Source organism: Anguilla rostrata, chromosome 6 (assembly GCF_018555375.3).
Source record: "Anguilla rostrata isolate EN2019 chromosome 6, ASM1855537v3, whole genome shotgun sequence".
NCBI classification, from domain to species: domain Eukaryota; kingdom Metazoa; phylum Chordata; class Actinopteri; order Anguilliformes; family Anguillidae; genus Anguilla; species Anguilla rostrata.
The window spans coordinates 19819305-19828008 of NC_057938.1; the positions used below are offsets into that span (position 1 = coordinate 19819305).

Genomic DNA, 8704 nt, shown 5'->3' on the forward strand with positions numbered 1-8704 from the left:
ACTTCATCGAACCACAGTGAGAGCCATTATCTCCAAATGTGGAACACTTGAAACAGTGATAAATCTTCCCAGGATTGGGTGGTCTATCAAAGTTTTTCCAAGGACGCCGCAACAACTCCTCCAAGAAGTTGCAAAAGTTCCCAGAAGAACACTCAAAGAATGGCAGGCCTCTCTAGCCTCAGCTAAGGTCAGTGTTCATGACCCCACGAACAACACCAGGTCAAAACCTAGTATTGTCATGGTCCTGTTTTCCTGTCTGTGTTTCCCTTGTTGGGCCGCCAGATGGCGGCACTTCTGTTTTGTGTCCTGCTCCCCCCCTGTTAATTGTATGATTGTTTCAATTGTCTCGTTATCCCATCATTGTTCCCACCTGTGTCTTATCCCCTCCTTCTGGTTTTGATTGTTTTTTTGAGTTCACCTGTGTCTTGTTACCCCTGTCTATTTAAGTTCTCTGTTCCCTTGACTCGGGTGCTGGTTCCTTGTGTTTGTTCCCGATATCTGTTGGTTTCAACCGTATGTACCTGCCTGTGTTTGTTCTGACTTGTGTTTTGTTTTCAGACCGATTATACCTGCCTGTGTTTTGTTTTACCTGCCCTTGTGCTCTGTTTGACCTGCCTGTGTTCTGCCCTGCCCATGTTTGTGAGTTCCTCTTGTTTTCTGTTTTATTTAGATATTTTTTGAGTTTGTGTTTTTGCCCTTCGTGGCCTTCTCTGTTCCCTACTTGTTTGCCTGTCGTGTTAGTAAAGTCTTTGTTAATTTTCCCTTTTGAGTTTGTGTTTTTTTTTTTTTTTTTCTTTTTTACCCATCTGCGTTTGGGTCCCCCCTACCCGTACCGTGACAAGTATGTGGCTGGAACTAACACACGTGATCCGGGCGACCAATGGTGTGACTCCATAACTCGGCTGACCAATGGTGTAACTTCATCACTCACTAAGTCACTCAGTCACAGACATTCACGTTTGTAGGGCTGGCCCCGCTGTTGTGGTCCAGCCAAAAAGAAAGAAACTGGGCAGAAATGGGATTCATGGGAGAGTAGCAAGGCGGAAACCACTACTAACCAAGAGAACCATCAATGCTCATCTCACATTTGCAATAAAGTATGTAGATGATCACCAAGCAGTCAGAGTTAATGATCTATGTACAGGTGAGTCAAAAGTGGAACCTTCGGATGACACAGGTTTCATTTTGTCTGGCATAAAGCAATATAATACAGCATTCCACAGAAATAATCACATCACGCATCACATTCAGTTTCAGGAGGAACAGTTTCTTTTCTTTTTTTTCACTTTTATTTATTTTTTATTTTTATTTTATTTATTAACCAAACAAGTGGAGACAAGTACAGGATACAGGGACACCTAAACAAATGAAAGGGATTGCTACAAAGTAAGACAAAGAAAAACAACAAAGACAAAAGGGGCAAAGGTAAACTGAGGAATACAACACGGGTTCAAACTGGTGGGTATGTAAGAGTGAAGAATCGAGAGGGAGAGAAAAAAAAAAAGAAATAAATAATTAACTGATGGTCTGTGGTAGTCCTGCTGTCTCCTACACAGAGGTACATAGCATTTCCAATGATCTTGTTTAATGTACTGAACCTGTGTAGTACGTTCGGTGGCTATTTGCAAATGTTAGGCATGTGATATTTGTTATAAAACTCTATTTTGTGGATAGCCACCTGGAGGTGCATTTACGAGTAAGGTTAAATAGATAGTTTGCTTTCTGGGGTTTTAAAATGTTTATTTCTATTTTTAGTGTTTTTAATTAGCCCAGGTTACAGTGTGTGTGTATGTGTGTAAGGAGGGATACTTTTGATATTTCCAGTGTTCATTTTAAAGCACATGCTTTCCATGCAAAGATTTATTTTCACATCAAGGAATTCCAAGAACTCACCATAAATCTTTCCAATGAACTTCTGTGTTTATATTTACCATGAACACTCCCGCATGTTATTTGACTCCTAGGTAACTATTAACTTGCAGAATTGCAGATATAGCTCCACAGAAACGGCTGTATTTTTTGGGGGGGCCTATGATTTTGAAGTCAAACTGTACGGTTTACGTTTCTCCTTTGTTGTTCTTATAAGCTTTTCTGTTCAGGAACATACTGAAAAGGCTACGAATGAACGATTATTCAGACACAATGAATCACTTGTTTGGATGGATCACCTGATTGATTCAGTAAGATATTGAACAGGAAAAAGTGTGGGCTCGTCCGGGATTTGAACCCGGGACCTCTCGCACCCAAAGCGAGAATCATACCCCTAGACCAACGAGCCCTATGGAAATAAAGCAATGGAACAATTGTATATAATAGATGTATATGCATGTTGCCTGAAACGAATCGAGCATTTTGGTTACGAAAATCAAACACAATCGTCAAATAAATTCAGATAATTCGCCATCTAGCTAAGATCTCTAAAAATTAGATGTGTAACAAATGCATGGATCATGCATAAATGGTAATGTGTAAAAATTGCAGTTTTGTATATTTAACTACTTTCATGTCACACTGTAAAGTCTGGAAAACACGTTTAGGAATACAACAGTTACAGCACATTTTCTGGCTTCATGTTATTTAGAATGGTAAATTCTCTGCTCATGCCTTCCAAATGTTAGCTGTTTTGTATACTTTTGTCTACAGTGCCCCCGCGTGCGTAAGGCTGGTATAGCAATAAAAAACAAACAATGTGCTTTCCTTTGTAGTGGCACGAGGGGAATAATAATAATAATAATAATAATCACCATCATCATCATCATCATCATCATCATCATCATCATCAAAGAAGTCAAAACCATGACACAATTAAGGCAAAATTAAACAAAAAAATTAACTTAAATTTTTTTTTTTAAAGAGACTAAATTTGGAATTAGATTCTTACACCAAACAAATTGCCATGGGTCTTTATTATCAGGGATGAATTAATCTTGGGAAACTGAAAACATATCCCAAATCACACCAGAGACTAGCGAGGTGGTGAGGTATTTTATAATTTGTCCATTTGTTGCACTGAGCATTGAATATTCTGTTTGGTCAAGCCGGAATGCAGCCTTCTAATTGCGCATGAATACCACTTTCAGCAGCAACTTAGTTTTTCCAGGAGGTCCCCGTTCCAAGCACTAGCCATTGGCCAACCCCAACCCTGTCTGGCTTCAGAAATCAGACAACAATCCAACTTATTCTATAATTTGTGAAACACACACTTGTGCATTGGTTAAATGCACAGTTGTGTTGGCTAAAATCATTTTTTTTTAAATTAAATCTAAACTGTGATGATGTTGATGTTTAGGCAAATTACTAAATTTAAACTGCCTGAAAAATTTTTAAATACATTTTTTAATTGATTCATTTTGATGTTTCATTTCATTTAACATCCTGGAGTTTCATTTTGGAGCATCATCAATCACGGAACACTATGATTTTCATTATGAAGGAATGTATTCATGAGTCGACCACGGAAGATAACTGCTCAATAGGGCAGGGCTGAGCAATGCTTCCATTTAAGGAGCTTTTTTCCTGAAAATTCATGTGCTAACTGAAAAAATAATCTGGGGCACATTTACTATTTGGAATGCATTAGTGTGCTCCTAAATTTTTAAATGTATGCGCACATGTGCTCCTTTGAAAAAAAATGTTAGACTACAGCCCTACAGGACATGGGACCTTTATAAGACAAAAATGATTGTGGGTCTGTTATTGATGTAGGTCTATTCTCAATGTCCTCAGCCTCCATATGGATAAATGGGAATTTTTTTAATGCACACATAATGGTCATATTTTATGCACATTTTGAATATATGCATATTTTTCTGTGGTCATCACTGGACCCTCTTCTGCCAGTTGTTAGATCTTTTCACTCGTCAGTTCCACAACTGAGTTTGAGGTGGGCACTTAATATGGAGCTTGTGCAGGAAGACTGTGGGTGACTGGCTGGTTGGGCTGCTGCACAAGAAGACACAGAAGTCCCTGAAAGTCCTCATTCCTCTGGTTTCACTACAGACAGTTAAACACCATCTTGCAGTACTACCGGCCTCAGCTGATATTGCCACTGCCTGGATTCAACACCAGACCCATCTACACGATGTGTAGGTGTTTTGACACAGACATATGTATGGATGAGTTAGAACAACATGAAAAAATGCATCCTAGTGCATGTGATAGCATTTTTGACTGCAAAAATGCATGATTGCTGCATTTTTATTTCAGCAGGGGGCGACATATAACCCCTGTTGCCTAAAACACTGCATGTGCGTGATACACCCCATGAGCCCAAAGGCATGGATAGTTTAGTCGACAGTGTACAGTGGCACTGGCCTAGACATGGCTTTGTGTCTGCCTTGGCTATGTTACTAGCATTATGTAGGCAGCAAAGGGGCACAGTTGGCTTGGGGAGATGTGAGGGGTGCCCTGGGTATGGAGGTAAATGCCATGGCTCATACCCACAGGATTCTGTCATTTTCCCTGGCCAAGACCTCCCAGTCTCGGTAGGGCCCTCTGGGTTGTTGAATAAGGGTTTCAGTGACAGGAATGTGAATGCAGATCCAGTGCTGTCAACTCCACTGCTCCCCCCTACCCCGTCCCATCCATTTATGAGCAGCATGAGAAAGCCCATGTGGAATTTTAATGTCAACCATGTGGGACTCAGATATTTGTGAAGGTAACAGCCAAACATAATTACTGATGTGCAGTCGACGGGGAATTCTCACATTGTGCAGATGGCCCCGATAGCATCACGGACAAAGAAAAAAAAAAGATAATTTTCCTGCACAGATAATTCAAAGAATAAAAGGAATATTGTTTCTGTAAAAACAAATAAATAAATAAATCTTTGTGAGTAATAGTTACTGTTGAAAATATTTTGTACTAGGCTGGGGGCCAGTTTTTCTGTATTTGGTCTCTATGGTTACCAGCTCCATTATGCCCAACAAACAGAGACAAGGAATTTAGTGTGGTGGACATTTACTCTCCAAGGAGTATGAGAAACATGCTTTTAATGTGAACAGGTTCCTCGTTGGGCTGTATCCTTTGGTTGCAAAAAGGGCAGTGAAGCTGATCATTCATCAAAGATTTTCTGAAGCCAAAGGGCAAGGTTTGCATTGGTGGTTAACATAACAGAACATTTAATAAAACAACATAATGATGAGAACAGGCCATTCAGCCCAACAATGCTTTCCATTTTCATGAATAAATTGTACCTAGTGCTCTGCTTACAGACTAACTAGAAAGTATCTAACACTGTATCAAGTCTGGTCTTGAAAATCTCCAGTTTCCACCTCTGCTACATGACCTGGTAGACTATTCCACAAATTGGCTACTCTCTGTGTGAAAAAAATCTTCCTAATGTCTGTACAGAATTTACCTTTTGTTCATTTCCATTTGTTCATGTCGTTCTACTCACAGCACTCAACCTGGTTGTGTTCTAACTTTTCAACAATATCATCCCGGGCCTTTTCTGGTCCTGTTATGGTCATTGTGAAAGTGCTACCATGTCAATCTCATTGTAAATCATATTTGCATATAAACACTAAACAAAAGCGAGGCATTAATTAGATACAGTTGAATGCTTGCTCTTAAGACCTTATGTAAGAATTCCACACAGGCACATCTTTGAAAGAAACATGAGTGATGTCCCTGCCCTTTAGCCAGATGTGTTGAAAGTCCTGCCATTGTGGTGCATTTTGTCAGGCTGCTGCCAACATCAACACCACACAGGGAGCAAACAACAGAGGGCGCTATTGTTATCTCTGTCTACCACATGACTGAAGCGATCTCAAATGGTCTGGATTGTACCATGACAGAAAAAAACATAATTGCAAGCTGGAAGATTATAATGTTTAAAACCACAAAAAATGACCATTACCGTGTACGGGTGAAATAAAAGATCACCAAATGTGTCCCGCCTTTGTGTCTCCTAGGGTCACATGAAGAGAGGTGACTGTGATCACAACTCCCAGGTTATATGAAAACTAGAACTATCACACTGCAGCATTCCCTGCCAAAAGCATCACTACACAGTCCACACTAAGGCAAACAAACAAAGGCTTCTCTGTCAATTGCAATATAAATTTCAATTTACATTGTTTAACAGTACATATTGCCAAAGCTTATGTATTTGTCATAACAACTGCATTATTATCATTATTATTATTGTTGTTATTGTTGTTGTTGTTATTATTTTAGACTGGTTTGGAAGAAGAAGAAGATAAGCAATATTAACAAAATAACTATGTCAAGAAACAAAAAGTATTAATATAAATCAGATGTAATTGTAATATCAGTTAAAATGTGTAAAATAGCAGGGGTCTTTCAGGCTTTGGCAGGCAGATACATATTTTACCGCCAAAGTTGTGTAACGCAGCCTATTGCCTCTCTGAGTTGCTGCGGTCTACATCGAACAAAAATATAATTTTTATAAGTTAAGTGAGGCCAGGGGTTGCTGACTGTCCCAGGTTTGTTAATATGAATGTTGAATATAGGGCTGGACTCAAGCCCTGTCACACTCCACGCCCCTGAGTGAAGAAATGGCTTGTTTTTTGCGGCCTTAATCGCTCACTTTCGTGTTCATTGTAGGAACATCCCTTTCTATAATTGTATACATTAAACCATTCCAGTTTTCTGGAAGGCGATAAAGCAAGAAAATGCTTTATTCTTGTTTTGGTTGACATTTCTCAGTCAAAATCGTGGTTTTTAAAAAGTTCCCAATCCTGGTTTATAATACTACAGGATCTTCCCCAATATTCAGTGTCTTGGTAGTTGTTAGGGTTAATTTTGTCTCCACTTGATTGCAGAAGTCAGGAAAATAGTTTAAACTGAGAACCAAATTGAACTGTTTTTAAATGACCCTCTTAAATCCCCCCCCCCCCCATCTCTCTCTCTCAAACACACACACACACACACGTACATACACAATGGACGAGTCTAAATGCCAACTTATACATTTAAAACACAGAATTACATAAATATTGACTGGTTTGCTGCTTAGACTAGTGCTTATCTGATCTATACTGTAAACACAGCAGACAACAATTTGGTTTATTACTTTCAGTTTAAGGGCAGGGGTATGATTATATGCTGTTGTTTTGCTATCATCCGAAGGTATGTAAATATCTTCGCTCTTTGCAATGAACTGGGTTGGCTTGCAGCTCTCTGACATGTTTATCTCATGTTACAAAGCCAGTACAATTTCTGGTCTATTTTCTTTCTGTTAATTCAAGCTCATAAACAAGAAAATGTTTCATGAAACATTTTTGTTGAAAAAAAAGCATCAATATCTAGAGCAAAACAGTCTGGTTTGAGCCCCAAAACTGGATTCTGCTGGGAGAATTTCACAGTAGGATAAGGTTGATATTGTTGGGACTCTCATGGATATTTGCACACTATTGCCAAAACAAATAGTCGCACATCATGAACCAGATTCCTGTCATATTTCTAGTGTTTGCATGCACAACATTTCAGTCCAGCCAGGTGGCAGTTTTCCTGCTCTTTTTTCAGTTTTCTTCGGCTGATAAGTCTTCACTGATAAGTCTTTGTTCCCCTGAGGGTAGCTATGATCTGTATTTTTGTGTTTCATTTTTCAAACTGTTGCCTGGAGTATAACTGCCGGTTTTCTTGATGCGCACACCTGACACATTTTTGATAAAATGTATAGGATACCTTTTCAAAAGGCAAAACAAAGAGAGATTTGTATCATTTTGGCAACAATGGGGTTTGTTTTCTTATTTAATGAACTATTGTCCTTGCTTCAAATGTATGCATTACTGAAGGCTATAACATTAGTTTGGAAGTTGTCAGTGGCTTATTATACATTAAAGTTTCCCTGAATCTCCAGCAGGCATTACCTCTGAAGTTCTAAAATGCTCTGGGGCAGTGAGGTCTATCTGTAAAATCCTACGGCGCATTTTAATTGTGCCTGACATTCCTTGGGAGGGAAAAGGAAAAGGCGAAAGGTGAACAGCTTTCCCACAATTGTCCGGCCGCTCTGTGCGAGGCTCGTATCGCCCAGGCCTCAGAGGAGCGTTTAGTCCGCGCACCAATCTGCGCTCCACTTCCTGTGACAATCTGCTGCCTCATTAGCCCACAAATCTCATTGTTTTGGGGGTGCGTAGAGGAAGCGGGCGGTTTGTTGGCCTTGTACCCAGACCGCCAGAGCGGCAATCTGAGAGTACTTCTTAGATAAAGAATGCATTTTTATCAGCTTGTGCCATGAGGGCCAGGGGGGTGGTGATGGACACAGAAGGGCTAGGGAAAAGGTCGGCACATTGGTGCCCACAGCCTCGCTCTCCCCATACCCGAGAACAGAGATACTCAAATCTGGTCCTCAAGGCCAGTTGTACTGCTGGTTTTTATTCTTCCCCTGTAATTATAACTGATGTGAATCTGGAACACCAAGGAAGTTCATTCTCTGGGCAAGCAGTGGCATTAATCAATAAATTAACTATCTGTTGGATAAGAAAATACTACTGGCCTCAAGGGCCAGATTTGAGTATGTCTGTTCAAGAGTTTTGATGTCCAAGCATGACCATAGCAAAAAAAAAATTCTCATAAGGCACCATGGCTTTTGTTAGGTTAGGAACATAATATGGCAAATGCACACAAAAGTATAGAATAACTATATAGAATTTTACAATGTATAATAAGTTTATTATAATGTATGTGGGGCGGCACGGTGCTGCAGTGGGTAGCACTGTCGCCTCACAGCAAGAAG

General features: G+C 39.8%; 1 non-coding gene across 1 annotated transcript; it reads right to left on the reverse strand.

The window, feature by feature from the left end:
* Nucleotides 1-2206: 2206 nt before the first annotated feature.
* trnap-ugg (transfer RNA proline (anticodon UGG)) lies at nucleotides 2207-2278 on the reverse strand. The gene has a single exon. It is a non-coding gene; the product is annotated as a tRNA-Pro (tRNA).
* Nucleotides 2279-8704: the final 6426 nt, after the last annotated feature.